Source organism: Triturus cristatus, chromosome 4_1 (genome assembly GCF_964204655.1).
Source record: "Triturus cristatus chromosome 4_1, aTriCri1.1, whole genome shotgun sequence".
Classification (NCBI taxonomy): Eukaryota; Metazoa; Chordata; class Amphibia; order Caudata; family Salamandridae; genus Triturus; species Triturus cristatus.
The window spans coordinates 1,045,434,401-1,045,451,554 of record NC_140585.1 but is presented as its reverse complement, the minus strand read 5'-3'; the positions used below and the strand labels follow the sequence as shown (position 1 = coordinate 1,045,451,554).

General features: G+C 46.2%; 1 protein-coding gene across 1 annotated transcript in view; it reads right to left on the bottom strand.

Annotated features, from left to right (window-relative positions):
- PSMC2 (proteasome 26S subunit, ATPase 2) overlaps positions 1-17,154 on the bottom strand; it is a 134,870-nt gene that overhangs the window by 48,095 nt on the left and 69,621 nt on the right. The window lies entirely within an intron of this gene.

Genomic DNA, 17,154 nt, shown 5'->3' with positions numbered 1-17,154 from the left:
AAAGATTCAAGATTCAAAAGCAGAACACCTTAATTATCTTTGTACTTAAAATGAATGGCAGCTTCTCCAGAACTAAGGTGGGAGGTTGGGAACCCAGGATAGAAGAGGGAGGAGGAATAGGAGGGAAATATCCCGATAGCATGTAATAATAGCCTGGCTTCAGACCAGACAGAGGCAAGAGTCCGTGATCACATACATTTGGGATGACCTAAAACCAACAGTGGACAAGAACAGAGTAGACACCCTATTGCTTCTTGATTTATCTGCTGCCTTTGACTACACACTTCTACAAAGAATTAATCTAGAGAGAAGTGAAAATCCTTTCAAATGGATTGCTTCTTACCTCAGAGAAAGTGTAGTTTACCTACTACCTTTCACAACTCCTCCTAAAACCCAGCCCTTTGATGTCCCTAGAGGTCCATCATAGCCCATGTTATTAAACATCCACCTAACCCCCTTACTAAACTTGATTAAATCATTCAACCTCACCTGTTGCCAACTATAACAAAATCTCCTTACACTTACAAAAGACATATCTGCGGCAGGTCTTGCACATCACCCAGTAATGTACCAGCCAGTAAAGCAGCTATCACCAGTTGAACATTCATGGAATAACAGAAGAGACCTTTCCCTGCTCGCCAATCTGACTCTAATCTAGTCTTCCACTGCAGGTCCTACCTGGCTACAATCTATGATATGATTGTTTCTTCACATCTCACAATGACATTCAGACATAGTAAAAAAAAAAAAAGCCCATCTCAGCAGATGTTCCACACTATTTGTCTCTCTAATCATGCTTGCTCAGGACCAAAAACGTTATATAAACTACCAGTGTGAACAATCTAGTGAAGTTACCACATAACTAGACTGTTATAAGAAATAGCATAAATGGACCTGCAGAAGTGATAGCTTACTAAAAACTATAAACTGAGTTTTTCTTTCATCCCTCTTCATTCACTACACTGCTAAGCCATGCGTCCCATAACAGGACAATGGATGTCTTTGGTCATCACACATGACATGGAAACACTTCCTTCATATGGTCAGAAACAAATGCAACACCCTTCCAGGCGTAGTGTGCTGCCCATGTGTAGGAAAGTGCCACATTTTAGGTCTCGCCTAGCGACGCAGCGCAGCTGCTCGCTAGCGAGATCTATTGTCGTCCACTTGAGTTTGGAAGTGGGACAGGAGATGTGCACTTTCCCCAGACAGCCGATGTGCACGCTCACGGCGTCTTTCAGTGCGCACGACCTCAGAGACTGTGGGCTCAAATATCAGCCACAATTTGGGTGTTTAAGGGCAGTGTTGCGATGTGCGCCAACGCCCAGGCACCCCCTGCGCAGGTGCTGCGCCCGCCTCACACAGTCCTTCCAAACCAGGCTCGTCTTTTCCTCAAGTGCTGTTTCACGTTGTGCAGCCGAATGCAGCTTTCTCACTTCCCCTGACGCTGACTTCATCGCCGAGCTGTGAAGCTCAACCTTCCTCGTCATGCTGTGCTTCGCAGTGCAGCAAACTTCACCCTGCCATCCTCCTCGGGGGCCGCACATGTCCTTGGGTATCCAAGTGCGCCCTGCCCGGTCTGTCAGGCGCACGTGTCCTCTCAGAGCAGCCAGGCTCCACTTCCCTCACCCTCAGGTGTCGTACCTAACCTCGCTGTTCAGCCAGTTCACCCTGCCCCCTCCTCAGGCGCACACGGGTCCTCTCAGGGTCTCCAAGTTATGGCTCCCGTCCACCCCCGGCGCCGCTCCTCGCAGTGCTCTGTTCACAGTCTGTGGCGTTCGGCGCCTGAAATGCAGGCAGGCGAGGGCTTTGGGAGTCCAGCATTTCCATTTCAAAGCTTTGGGGAGAAAGTTATTTTCACTCAGTTTGAACGGCAAAAATCACATAATCTCCCCGTGCCTACCAAAGATTTAAAAAAATTAATGTGTCCTCTTGTAACGTAACCGGTGCACATGTAAAGCGCTCCAACACACGTTTGTCATTGGTTATTTTCACTCAGAATTTGAACAGAGAAATCACTTAATCTCTCCGTGCTTACCAAAGATTTTTAAAAAAAATTACGTGTCCTTTTGTAACGTAACCAGTGCACATGTAAAGCGTGCCAACACCTTCGGGTCGAGTTTGCGCTATATAAATCAGCAACAAAAAAAAAAAAACTTGGATGCCGGAGCGGGGAGAGAGAGCAACACAGTGACAGAACCGCCCGCCGGTCATCTAACCAAAGAAAGGAATGTGTACAAATGCACTCAATATTGAACATTCCTTTGACTTTCAAAGTTTCCGGTTGCACGTATACACATTCTATATGCAGTTTAAGTATTTATTATGCATATATTGTCAGTGTTAGCAACGCTGGAAAAAAAAAAATGTCCTCATTTAGCATGTGGAAATATACACTATTCTATAGGAACTGCACAGTCGCCAATTCTGCTCCTGGTTTAACATGTATGTGCTAGAACAGAGGTGAATTGTTTCAAGCGAGTAAAAGGGGACAGGCGACTAGAATGTCTCAGAGGAAATGTGTCCTCCACCTCCGCATGTCATAGTCCTTATGCTGCACTTCTGGGCGGAGTCCTTAAGCTCATTTGGACCCGATGTGGGGTATGCAACTGCACAGCTGCCAGTCCTCTTCTGGGGCTACTGTTCTGGTGCGACCTCCTGTCCTTGATTTCCAGTCAGGACAGTGGCACTACCCATGCGTGTGCCACAGCTGCACACTACAAAAGGGACTAGGCGGCAGGTCCAGGGTGTGCCACTCCACCATCCTTAGGGCCACTCCACCACCCTTTAGGGCCACTCCACCATCCTTACAATGCCAATAGCTCAAACTTTAACAACTGCGAGACCTATTGCATTGCAAATGCTTGTTGACATGGTCACCCCCACTATTTGCCTGGTATCTGATGTAATTCTGACCGAAATGCACTGGGTTCGTGCTATCCAGGTGCCCAGGGCCAGATCTCTTTTCCCAAAAATGTACAATTGTTCCCCCAGTCGGAAATACATTTAGCACCCCTTGTAAGTCCCTAGCAAATGGTACCCCTGGTATCTAGGGCAAGGAGGCTAACGGGGCTCCTAAAGGCTGCAGCATGTATTGTACCATCCTAGGGGACCCCTCGGCACCAACATACAAACTGCCATTGCAGGCAGCGTGCCATGGTGCAGACAAAAATCAAGACAAGACATGGCATACCTCCTGTGTGCCATACTTGCAGGCACTGCATGCAGTATAGGTAAGCCAACCCTCCAGCAGGCCTTACAGCCCTAAGGCACGGTGCACTATACTGCGTGTGGACATACCTGCAAGCAGATATGCCCCTGAGATGTCTAAGTCAATTCTTGGAAATTACAGGTGACCAGGGGAGCCATTTTGAGTACATGTTCAGGACACTGGTATTTACGAGTTCCCCAGCTACTTGATGACTCCACTGAAACTAGAGAAGTTTGATATCAATCATCTCGTATCGATTAACCCACACTTATTTCAGTGATGGATTTATTATTGCATGCAACCAGAGGGCACCTCAGAGGTGCCCCTGTAAACCAACGGACTACTAGTGTACTGGCTGACTGGTGTAGACCAGTCTGCTACCAAAGACGGGGTTCTGGACCCCCCCCCCCGCCCCTCCTACCCTTTGCAGGCGAGTACCTGCGCTCTGAGGACAGCTACAATGCTTGCTGCGGCCAGAGGTTTTGCACCTCCTTCAAGCATGATGGCTAAGTGATCAGCATATCAAGGCAGGAGGCTTCAAAGGCCACTGCCGCCTTTGATATGCGACCATAGACAGGAGAAATGCCACGCCCTGCCCCGGGCCCATTTGGCACCAGGACAGGTGGGAAAATTAGCTAGTCAGGAGGCGTGTTCCCCCCTCAGGCTAATTCCAACCTTAAGTTGGCTATCTGATGGAAACACGAATTTTAGAATATCACCATCTTTGTTTCAATGGAATTAGACTCTCTGGGTCAGGGTGAAGCCCACTTCCCACAGTAAGTGGTCATACAGAGGGTGTAGTCACCCTAACGGTAAGTAGAACATTGGCTACTACCTGTGACTCCCCTTAACTCCCCCAAATTTAGTATTTAGGTGGCACCCCAGACACCAGGAACTTGGAGCCAACAGATCCATAAGAAGAGGACAAAAAAGCCAGAGAACTGAAGACCTGCTGTGGACTTTTGGTGCCCAACTCTGCCAGCACCAGTCTCGACAATCGTAACCACCGGCTTGTCCTGCAGCTGGACAGCTTCCGAGAACCCCAGGAGTCTACCAGCCCTTCACACATTACCAGAAATCTACGCTGGAGTAAATAAGCTACTCCCCTGCAGTCCACAGGCACCAAAGAGGTAAGCCCGACGCAGCTGACCCCCATGGAAGAGGTACCTGTGCTTTTGAAGGTCAGATCAGTCCCACCACCGAATGAGAGGGCTCCAGAACTGACCGGAGGGGAGCCGCACAAGACCAATACCTGGGGTGCTGGACCCCTTGCAGCAAACAGAGCCCGTAAAAGTCCAATCCAGACTCCAACTACAACGAGACAGAGCAGCTGTCGAGGGATGTCAGCATCGCAGAGACCCACCTCCAGAGTGGTCCAGCTGTATGATTTTTGCTACCTCAACTGGCGAGACTGACAACCGCAAGGCCCTAGGACGCACAGATCTTAGCCAACCCTTTCCACTCTCCACCGAGCGCCCCAGTCCGGGTACAAGCCGGCTGTGCCCCTTTGTTCCCAGGGCCCCTTTAACCAGAGGCCCCCGTTGGAAGCTCCTCGACTTGTCTCTAAGTCCCACTTTGCAGCCTGTTTCTAGGTGCCCCCCCCTTTTCACTGGCTCAGCATGCATAGCTGCCAACCCAACCAGCACCTCTGCACCTTGACACCCCAGGGCGGGTAATGAGTAGCTGCTGGAGGTGGTACTTTGGACCTTGGCTCCCTTAAGTCCCAAAAGAAACCCCTCAGGAACGGACTGTACATAACTGTATGCAACATATGCCTTTTCTGCCATAGGGAAGCATTGCTGCTTAAAGACGCATTTAACTGAACTGTTTACTTGCCTAGGAAATTCAATATTTTAAAAAAGTATTTATCTGATAAGCAAGTTCTTGGCATTAAAATGTATTTAAAAATACAACTTATTGTTGTAAATTGGTAGCGATTTTATTCTTGAGTGTCTGTCATTTATTGCCTCTGTGAGTAAAACAAATGCTTAGCACTACCCTCTGATAACTCTAAACTGCTCACCCACACTACCACAAAAGAGAGCATTTGGTGTTATCATTTTTGCCTCTGTAAACCAAAAAGGGTTGCCTGGTCTCTTAACACTGTGTGCCTCGTTTTGGTCTACTATATACGGAGCCAGCTTCCTACACCATGTAGGCAAGCACTTCACAGCCAACAAAGGGGTTGTAAGTGCTATATAAATGCTGTAAATAGAATGCAATACCATATAAATGCACCAATAGCGTACACTACCCATGCTAAAGAAACACTACGCAATGTAACTCCTACTTGACTCCTTTAAAAGAAAAAGCTTGCGGTCTTGGAATGGGAAAAGATGCTAATGTTATCATTGTAGCACATCTTCAGTCTGGCTTGATTCTGAATCATTGCAGAGGTGTCCAATGTTTACAGTGCTTCTGCTCATCCATCAAATACCACCATATCGCTTGGGTCACCGCAAATATCTGGGCAATGAAAGATCCTCAGGTATGCACATTAGAGGTTCTTTTTCAATAATACCAGATTCTTCAAAACTGCTTTGTGCCACCTTGAACCACACAAGATTACCATAAGCGAGCTTTGGATGATGCGGGCTTTGGAATACAGATGATTTAGACCCTTGGGACAGCAAGCACTCGGCGCAAGCAGTGCAGATTAGCCTAATGAATCAGTGGGGGAGAATTACTTCCATGACTCCAACCATCTTCTTACACATCCAGAGAGGGAAATCCTAAAATGAAGATGTTTGCTGCCTTGTCAAATTCTCCACTTGTCAATACAACACTATGAGGGCATTCACAGCAGTCTGAATACTGCAACCAGATGAGACCTATAGAGTAGATTAGCCTCTTGCCCTTATGCTCGGTGGAAGAGAATAATTTGCATCTCTCTCCACCCCTTAGGCAGCCCGGGATTGATATAAATACCCTCAACCTGGTTGTGAGCAAGGTGAGAGTGGAAGGGGTTGGGGTAGACTGTAATTAGACTACTTGGTCTTGGCCATGCCAGGGGTATGAAAAGCAAATGCCTTGTTTTTTTATCCCTCCCTGGTCTGTCAAACGGGGTAATGATATAACCGGGTAGGCTTACCTACCCACTTATAATTCAGCATTGAAACTCCAGTTCAGAGATGCTTGATATTTAAATTTTCTTCTATTGCTTTCCTCTCAATGTTTGTGAACATTAGCAGGAAAACAATTACGAAGGTCCATGAGCACAAAATACTGGGCATTTGCACTGATGGTTTACTGTCAGCGCATGCCTGGTTTGGGTTTGCAAACTTTGTTCAATATATACATTCTTTGAACACGCGCAATGGACACTCACATTTTGACTTATATAATCCAAAAATAAATGTCAGTGAAAGGAGGTTTTGCGTGCCCCACCTCATTATTATAATCATTAGATAGATCTGCACCAAATTAGGCAGTCTGAGATTTACACACTAACCCCCTCCCTCTCCCCAAATTTGGTGCAGACTGGTAAGAGGAGGACCATAATTACTAAGGATCCAAAATTGGATTTCTTATAACGCGAGTTTTCCACGCTCACTACCGACTTTAATCCAATAACATTCAATTACATCGGACAGCTGTCCAGAAGGCGAATATCCATTTCAGCAGGATCAAAGCACAGAAATATTTCACTAGTAGCCTGAAAATACAACCAGATAGACAAATGGTAATGTGTGGAATTCCTAAATCACACAAATGATTCCATCTTTATTTTGCTTGCCTATGCCATCAAAAGACTGGGACCAACCAAATGCAAATCTGGTTTGGTCCTAACCCAAAAGACCCAGCTTTTCAGTTGAATTGCCTCATTTTTCCTGAATATAACAAAAGCCCAACCCTAGACACGTTTTAGCAGTGTTGGCCATTAGGAGTTGGGTGCAGCCCAAGTCCCATCAAACTCAGAGCATTAGCCAGGGGTCAAGATTAATTTATGCATTTCCAACCATCACTCTTGTATCACATTACATGCATGTGCAAGAGCCTGAAATACAATTTTGCTCCCGGAAGCATTCACTTCATTAAGGCAGCTGTTCTTGCATGAGAGACATTCTGTCTAGAAACGCTCCACTCAGAATTTAAAGTCACAGGAACATACCTTTAGAAAATGAAAAGTCAATACATATTAAGAATACTGGGATTCGATCGACTTGTGGACAACAGTGAACTGCGGGAACTGTACACGGTGAACACTGCTATGGTTTTGTATGTGCTTATCCACTGCTGAGTATATTGTACCATCTTTATGGAAGCATTTTGTGTTAGATAATAAAAAGATGTTTAAAAAAAAAAAAAGAATACTGGGATTCATGATATCAAATTTAGAAATCACTGCAGAGACTTTTTAATCATTGATCAATGGAATCTGAGTAACTTTGCAATTTTATCAATGGGCTGGATCATATACTTATTTGAATATGAATGTGATATAAATAGTTAGAAGAGTCAGAGAAAGGTGAATTTTGGACTTAATCAACTGATCTTTGTGGAAATGCATTCTTGTTGGCAGTAGCGGATTCGTTTTCCTGTGGGCTATCTGGTTCCCACAAGACAGCCATTATCTAATGCCACTGCTTTCTTTTTAATCAATATTGTGCCGGACCAGTCTGATAAGGCAGATATCTAGATTTCAACTTTCTTGTGCATGTGTCAACCACCACTACCTCTAATTCAGGAGATACATTGAGGAGGGGGAAGTAGACCTGCTATTCTTATTTCACTCTCTGAGAAGAAACAATTGTTTCTTTAATTACGCTAAATTTATTGCAGGACTACTCTGCACTCCCACTTCCCGCAATGACATTTAATTATATTAGACACAAATCGTTGGTAAACGAGCTACGAGGAAAGGAGCTGCACTTCTGAATGTGTTTTCACTTCCAGTTCACAGAGTGGAATTATTCAATTTGCTAATAGCCCAACACTAGGATTTGCTCCTTGTCACTGAAACCTAGAAGTATGGCACTTCATCGCGTGACCTAGAATTATCTATATACCAGGTTATAACATTATTTATCATGCAGACCACAGGGTGGAAGGGAGCCGGGGTCACAGTAATCTTTAAATATCATTTTACTTGTGCTACCACTTTCTCATGACACAAAGGACACATGGAAGCATTCTAATGTTGTACGATATCTCATAATCAGTCATTTTTTTTTCTTTATCCCTCTCAATTTCGGAATTTACTTCTAGAATATAGTCTGTGAAAGGGTGGACCAAGCTTTTATAGACTTTTCCAACCTTACCCCCGTGGGGGATTTTTAGCATTCATACTGAAAAGGCAGAGGACATCAACATGTAGAACCTTCTTCAATCTACATGTTTGTTTGGGCTTTCAACATATTACTAGACCCACACTTTCCAAGGGACAGACGCTTCATCACATGTGAAGACAACATTAAGGAGTGTCCATGTCAAACCATTTGTTTTGCTTTGGACAAAACATTACTTAATTCCTCTACTAATAAAATTAATTAAGAGAATTAGGAGCCAAACCCTTGCAGGGGGGCTCTATTTAATTTAAGATAGTTGAATCTTTAGGCCATAATAGAGTTTAATGATAAGCTATTTCACTTTAATTCTGTTCTCTCAGACGTGCTGGATCAAAAAGCCAACTAAGGGTCAAAATCATGAACCACATAACAAATGGCACTCTGACAATATAAAGCAGAAGCTATTGGTCCTCCAAAAACAAGAGTGCAAATGGCACAACTTATACTCGGAAGATGAAGGGATTTGCTACTGATCTCTTTAAGGCCAAATTAAAATATCTCTGCGACTGTATTAATTCTTTATCTAATACTGTAATGTATTAATTTCAGATCCTAAAAAACAGCTTGTACAATACCAAACACATGCACATAAAATAATTTCTGCCAAGATCTAGCACACTTTTTCTCCATTAGAAACACAGATAATTAAGTAAATACACACAAAAAGCATTTACAGAACTCTCAATTTGAGCATCTCACCGCCCTCCCTTTCAGCAATCTCCAACAAGATTCTGGAGCTGCTTTACTCTGACTAAGGTTGAGGAAATAATCCCTATTCTTAGCATGGTAAAAATACAACTCCAAAGATGATCCCTGTCCAGACCCCTTTCTCCACTCTTGGTATCAGTTCCTGCTTTCTCTATTTCTAATCTAATAAATCTCGCTCTAGGTTCCGGCACAGTCCCTTCAGTCAAGATGGCAGGGGTCATCACTCCCCCAATGCAGAAGGACTATCTAGACCGAGAAGCAGTCGAAATGTATCGCCCAATTACTCTGCTTCCAGTCCTTGGCAAACTGGACGAATAAATAGTAAACAAACATTTACCTAATCATCATCTTAAAAATGCTAGCACTCTGGACCCTTGCCCACTCCGCTTTAGACAGTGTCAAGATCTGGAGACAGCCCTAGTGTGTGTTCTGAAAAAAACTAAGACTTATTTTTTATCAGGGTGACTCTGTTGCTCTAATCGTTTTGGATCTTTCAAAGGGCTTTTATGTGTGGTTTATCTGCCAATGTCTATTCAAATAAATCATGGAACCAGAGTTCAATCTTGCTGAAGTTTTAGGCTTGCCCAGTGCAAGGCTATGCGTTGTTTTGCGAGAATCGTGCTGAGCGATGTCCGTGTTCTCTTCATTTCATCATTTTTGTTGCTGGATATATACTCAATAGGTATTGCTTAATACTTTTAACTCCTTCCGTGCTCATGACGGAACCACGCCGTCATGAGCCACGGTTGCCGTGTGCTCATGACGGAGTGGTTCCGTCATGCCGCGGCCGTTGGCGGCCGCGCCGCCCACGCGGCGCTAATTCCCCGCCTGTGCGGGCAATTAGCGCTGTGGGCGGAGTCATGACGGAACCACTCCGTCATGAGCACAGCCCAACCGTGGCTCATGACGGCGTGGCGCCGTCATGAGCACCGGGCCACCGCGCTGCCCCCCCCCCGCACCCCCCAGCGCTGCGGCGGGATTTCCGCCGCAGCGAAGGGGTTAAACAGGTACAGATTATATAGCTGAATATAAACAATTTACCACTTTCTCCAAAAAGTTAGTTATTTTGTGGAATATCCACACTATGTGCAGGAAGTCTATTCCCCTAGCTCTGCACCTGCCACACGCAGACAGTCTACCTGGGTAAATCATCTCCTACTTTTTAGGAGTAATGTACATCATGTGTACATAACAAAACAGAATTAAGTTGCATTAGATGAAATACATTTGACCTGGTCTCACACTTTGTTCCAATCAGAATCCGTTAAGGGCACTCATGCTGCCATTTCTTTCACATTAAATTAGTGTTCTTCCCCCATCATGTACAGTAAGCGATGCTCTTCCCTGCACATCTGCAGGTGGTCCTTGATGGAGAAACACACCAGGGCCGATGCGGCTTCCCCGCTTCAGACTAGGCCACTGTGTCCTGCAAGCATTGCCGAGTGCGCACCCGACATGGGGCCTCCCAGGAGCTACGGTCACAGAGGCCACCTGACCTGGAGCAGGTGATCCGGAAGAGGAAATAGACTTTGGAAGCTGCTGTATCCATCTATGCCGCCGACCAGAACACAGACTAACACTAGCCCCCGGTGCTCCTTCTGGCGAGACAGTGGTTTGTCACGATCCTGCTCCCCCCCCCACGGAGCTCGATTACACTGCCAGCGGTTACACCATAGGAGGATGATGATGCCAATATCGGAGGCAAGAGGGCAGCTGTGTAACTGCTGCGGGAGCCACCCACCCACTGCTCTGTGGTAATTCTCGGCTGTAGCAATATGGCTTATGGGAAAATCGCTTACCCAGATGATCCCCATCAAGGAGTTGGGAGCTTGGAGGACGAAATGGACACAATTAAAGACTTGCGGAATTGGAGCCAGAGCCAAGTACCTGCTGGTCCACGCTACGCTGAAACTCCTGGACGGCCGCTGCAGAGGCAGGGGCTTGCTCCAGAGGACACCGAAACTCCTCAAGCCCCCCAGGGACCGCGCCGAGACTGGAGTTGTCGGAGGTCTGGGCGGTGCTCTCACTGTCCGGAAGACACCAGCCAGATGAAAGGCAGAGGATGCTACTCTCCTTGTGCAACGCAAGGAAGCAGAAACAAGCGGCAAAACAAAACCTAGAGAGCAGCGTCTCAGTGAGGAGGCTGAGATGTCTAAAACAGCGGGTAATTCCTGGGACGTTCTCCGCACGCGGACAGGAGGGGGAAAAGAAGGACGCAGCCTTGGAGGTGTCCGGTGAGAGCCTGATGAGAACAGCCATTGGCACTGGTGGTCTTTCCCGGCTAACAATGTGAGTACCGATCGGTTGACACTTGCTCAGGGGAGCCAACTAAGGGGGGAGCAAATGGGCAGAGTACTCCAACCACGCCAAACAGCAGCAATAACATTAAGGAGGGGAACCCAAGGGGGATACCAGAAACAAACATCAACCAGATACACTCCAAGGTTGGGGGGACCCCAGAAGGGGAGAAGTTTTTCTTCCTTAATAACGACTCAGAAATATCTAGTGCAAGCGAGAATGGCAACACGGACTTGGATAATTCTGGAACCGACTGGCACAGCTCTTTACCTAATCCAGATACTCAAAAAACGTCTGTCCTCCCAAAAAAGGAGGAGAAATACAGTTGGAAAGAGGCCTGGGATTAGGGGATCGGAATCGGAGCACAGCAGGACTTGTCAACTGAAGTGGGACTATTCATCTGCTCACTTTTTGGTCGAGGATGGGGGGCCAGGAGGGAAAAGCACTCCCCAAGAGATAGCTAAACTATTCCCTGAATCAGCGGCAGAATCACCTCCCTCGATGGGGCTAATTTATTTTCTTTCAAGCAGATACAAGGGGAAGCATGACAAGACCATAAGAGGGCCCACTTGGCAACAAAAACTACAAGGAGCTATTCGAAAGGTTAGCAAGGCTTGCACAGAAATGTCAGAATGAACAACGGCATTGGAAGAAGGAGTTGTTGCACTGGAAGCCGGGGCAGAGGCCACTGGGCAGCAAGTCTAGGCAAATGAGACCAGGATGACTGACGTCATGGGGAAGTTGGAGGACTTTGAAAATCGCCTGCGGAGAAACAATTTGAGACTTTTGGGCATACCAGAAAAGCCGAAGGGGACGAGACCAGTGGATTCGTGGTATGCTTGCTGAAGGGGGCCCTATCCGAACTGGCTCACTGGGACTGGGACACCGAGGTGCAGAGAGTGCACCGATTTCCACTCATGTTAAAAAAGAGAAGGGGTCAGAGCGATCCCAATGAGAAACCCAGGGCCATTATACATTTTTGGGGGCACTTCCTCCTGTGACAGGCAGTATTCGATAAAGCGAGGCCCGAGGCCTGACGGTCTGCCAAAGGGAACACCTTCTTTGTTAGGCAGGATTTCTGCCATACAACCATGGAAAGGTGGAGGCTTCGGCAATTGATTACGCCTTTTCAGAAGTTGGGGTGTGAAGTGTTTTTACCAAGCCTGGCTAGTCTCAAGGTTATCTACAAGGGAAACCCGAGGATGTTCTCTTCTGATATACAAGCCCAAGATTTCCTACAAGAATTATCGGGAGCAGGCAAACAGAAGGAATCTAGTAAGGGCATAGTGATTGACCACGAACATACTGGCGGATGTGCCCCCCCCCCTTTTTTGTGTGATCTTCCTTCTTTTCTCATCCTAAATTAAATTGGCTGTGCACTAGAGTTTTCCACTTTTAGGTTATCAGAGTCATGGTGGGAGGCAGTGGGTTGCAGCATAATGCAGGAGGCATCGCAAGGGTCTTCGAACCCATTTTGCCTGGTTATTGGGGGAAGGGGCGAGGTGAAGGGGTTGGTCAGTCCGAGTGGTTGGTTTTGGGGAGAAGGCATTATTAGACATAGTGAATCTGCAGAAGCCGGTACTGGTTACTTGGGTGAATGGGTAAGTTAAGGATTGCATCCATTAATATTTGTGGTTTAAATAATCCCCATAAAAAACGAAGGATCAATGCAGACATAAAACATTTAAAGGCAGACAGTGTGTCTGCAGGAGACACATATTGAGGCAGGAAGACAGGAGGTGGCAGGTTATCATCTGGTTTCTAGCACGTCAAAGGGAACACGAACAAGAGGGGTTGCTATTATGGCCGGTAAAGGAAGAATTAGGTTCCCGCATTCAAAGTCGGACAAAATGGGCAGATAGTTTATTACACAATGTTGCACGGACAATAGTTTTTTCACGCTCTGCTCAGTGTATGGCTCTGTATTGGATGACCCTGCTTTGCTTGTTTGGCTGAATACAGAGTTAGTCGGCTGGCCACTCCCCCTAATAATCTATGGGGACTTTTAATATTAATACGAATTCTGGTAGCATTAAGTTAGGGGAAAGATCATATCAAGGCCGGAAACCCAAGGTCTTTAAAATCTCGAGCACATTTATGTATGACGCATGGGTTATCCGACGTGTGGGCCGTGCAAGAACCTCAGGACCCTGGTTAAACCTTTGTCTCTGCCCCACATCAGGTACATGCTAGACTGGACTACTTTTTTGTGTCTCAGGAGGTACTGCTGACATGTCGTATTTTTAAATTTCCTCGTGTCATGTCTGACCACAACCGGCTGGTTTTAGAAATTGCAATACAAACTAAGAGGTCCCCGATGCAACGCTGGACCTTTGACAGAGCACTCCTTTACGATGAAGAATACATTAAACATATGACAAACTAGATTCCAAGATTTATAGCTGAGAATAAGGGAAGTACGAGTCTTGATGTGGTTCGGGATGCCCTAAAAGTAGGGATATGGGGGGAGACACCACAATATGGCGGGCATCTCAGAGGAAGGAAAAAAAAAAACATGTACAGGAATTGTATGGGGAGTTATTAGAGGCAGAAACACAGCTGGTGGGGGCAATTGCTAATAGGGAGGATTTTGATCAGGCACAAACAAGAGTGTCAGTGATAATATCAACAATATTCTATATCTCTGCGAAAAAAGCTGCGGGGAGAAATACACGGCCTGGTGCAGCAAAATGTACGAATGCAATGAGAGAGTGGGGCATTTGCTCGCAATGCGTACAACACCACGGATAGTCGGGGGGGGTGGGGGGGGGGGGGGGGGGGAATTGAGGAGCAGTTGATTGGCTTAGTCTCTGATCCTACGGTTATACGGGCAGCATTTCTGCGGTTTTATCAGCAGCTATATATCGCAGCGGCTAATTATGGGGAAACAGAAATAGAGGAGTATCTGACGGGATTACCAGAGGAGAGGCTATCCATAGAAGAAAGGGAAATATTAGAGGCCCCTATCACGGAAAAAGAAGTAAGGGGTGCAATTCAATTGCTTCCGATGGGGAAAGCGGTAGGAACAGACTATATTCCTGGGGAATTCTATAAAAAGTTCTCACTGCCTTCAGGAACTTATGAGAGAAGTGTTCTTAGAGGCACAATCTGGTAGGGGGCACCAGACTCATGGAGATCAGCTAATATAGTGGTCTTCCCCAAGAAGGGTAAACCGGTCAAGGAGCTTGGGTCCTATTGCCCAATCACACTGGTAAACAGTGATGTAAAGGTTTATGCTAACATCCTAGCTAGACGGCTCGTGGGGGTTATAAAGAAATTGTTTTCCCCGGTCCAACCTGGTTTTGTTCCGGGTCACAGCACCATTGATCATATTCAGTGGGCTATTGCGCTATTTGATGCCTCAAAGACTGCCGGAGACCCTATGGTGCTAATTTTGCTGGACGCAGAGAAATCTTTTGTTTGGATCTCCTGGCCCTTTCTGTGGGCAATTTTGGAAAATAAAAGTTGGGCAGGGGCTTTATTAATGCTATTGTGATGATGTACATTAACCCAGTGGCCAGAATAGCGGTAATATGGGAAATGTCTAACCTAGTTACGGTCAGCCGAGGGACACTACAGGGTTGCCCCTCTGCTCACCCCTATTGTTCACTTTATATATTAACCCGCTAATTAAAAAGATCGAAGGGAATAGCAATATTTAATCGATGCAGAGTAAAGGGGGCCGGGGGGGGGGGGGGGGGGGGGGAGAATTTTGACCTACGCAGATGGCTTAACGATTATTACTCCCATACCGGAGGTTGCCCTAATAGAAATCGAAAGGGAAGCCGACGTGTTTGGGCATATCTCATGTTACCTGCTTAATCAAAATAAAGCTCAAATTGTGATTAGCAATGTGGTACAGTTGAACTACAATCGGGTAGCTCTGAAAGTGGTGTACCTTGGGGTAGAAATGATGGCAGACGTGACTAAAATTCGCAAAGCAAATTTGTTCCCACTACTTCCACAGTTTAAAGCTGATTTTGCTCATATGGACAACTTAAAAAACTTACATTGGTTGGGAGAAGTAATGTCAACATTTTTTTATTTTTTAGGGCCATTCCCCTGGTGATAGAAGGTTGTTGGTTTAAGACCCTAAACCAGATGGTTTCCATATTCCTTTGGGCCAATTGTTACCCTCGGAGAGCGTTGAAATTCTTGACTCTCCCAAGGGATAGAGGCGGTTGGGCTGTCCCCAACTTCTAGCTATATTATTGGGCTTCGATCCTACAGCAGATGGCTGTGCTACGAACATAGGAAAGGGCAAGTTCAGAGGGGGAGGGCTACATTTCGATATATGAGCTATTACTATGAACGGAAGCTAATGGGTGTCTCCTGTGACACACCAAGTTCAGCTATTTTAAAAGGGTCAGGTTTAAGATTGCGATCTGTGCATTTAAGGTGTAGACTGCAGTCTGGAAAAAATGTGGTTTAGGCGGCGTGAACGCTTACACCCCTATATATAACAATGGGTCACTCCCAGGTATTTTTATTTTTTAGGATATGTATATGAAATGTTGGTTTGAAAAAGGAGTGAGGATGGTTGGGGATATAATGGATGAGGGGGGATAGTATCTTTTGATCTGATCAAGGATAAGTACAAGGTAGAGAACAGGCAATTCTTTAAGTATCTCCAAATAAGAGACTTTAAAAGGGTGATGGTCGGTGCGGCTTTGCTAAGGTGGCATTGATTGGGTTGCTGCTGAAGGGGGCACTTTCTCTGGCCACGATGTATAAATTGCTAAATGAGAAAATGGCAGATGATCTAACCAAGCATTGCGATCGCGGGCACGCGCTCCTACAAGCTGGATCCGGGGAAGCTTAAGATTTGTTGCATTTAGCCCAGACATCATTCATAGCTGCCAATCTACAAATGCAATGCTTTAAAACATAGTTTGACCTTTATATTACGCCAGCTAAGATTGCAAAGTGGGGAGGTTTGGCTGGGTAACAATGCCCCCCGCTGCGGTTGTCATGCAGCTGATATTGTTCACGTTTGCATCCTTCCCAGCCTAGATACTCTTAAAAGAGATTTCAGCTGGTTTAGCCTTTCAGTGTTGTGTTATATGAACTATGAAACATGCAATAAAGAACAACTAAAAGGAGGCTGACAATATCCTTTGACTTCACTGCACTCTCACTCCCTTCTTTCTCTCTTTCACCCTTATGCTGCCGCCCTTCGTCCCTTTACCCTCGTGTTGCGGAGTGACCAGAGTCCCCTACACCCCTGCGAGCTTCCCTGTTTGCATTTATCAAAGGTTTTGGCTTTCCTTGTGGTGCCTGCGTGTCTGTCTTTGTGCACACAAAGTGCCCTACATAAGGTGTTATTGCGCCCGCCCCCCCCCCCCCCCCCCAATCCTCCTGCTGTATACACAGGGCACTTCTAGCTCTCCGCCCTGCTCTGACTACCACCTCCCAAGCACTGGCCGACCTCTGCCACACAGCCAACTTGCTTTCAGTGGCTCTGCCAGGAGCTACTAGATTCCTTTATGACTACCATCATCGCATGAGGTACCGCCTGGCAGCACTCTTTTGGCCTCACCAGCCAGAACCCCCTTACCGCACTGTTTGCATGGTGCACAGTTCAACAAAGTATGGACGTGTGCAGTTTGCGCCCTGCCTGCCCTGGTGTAACGGGACACATTCAGTGGG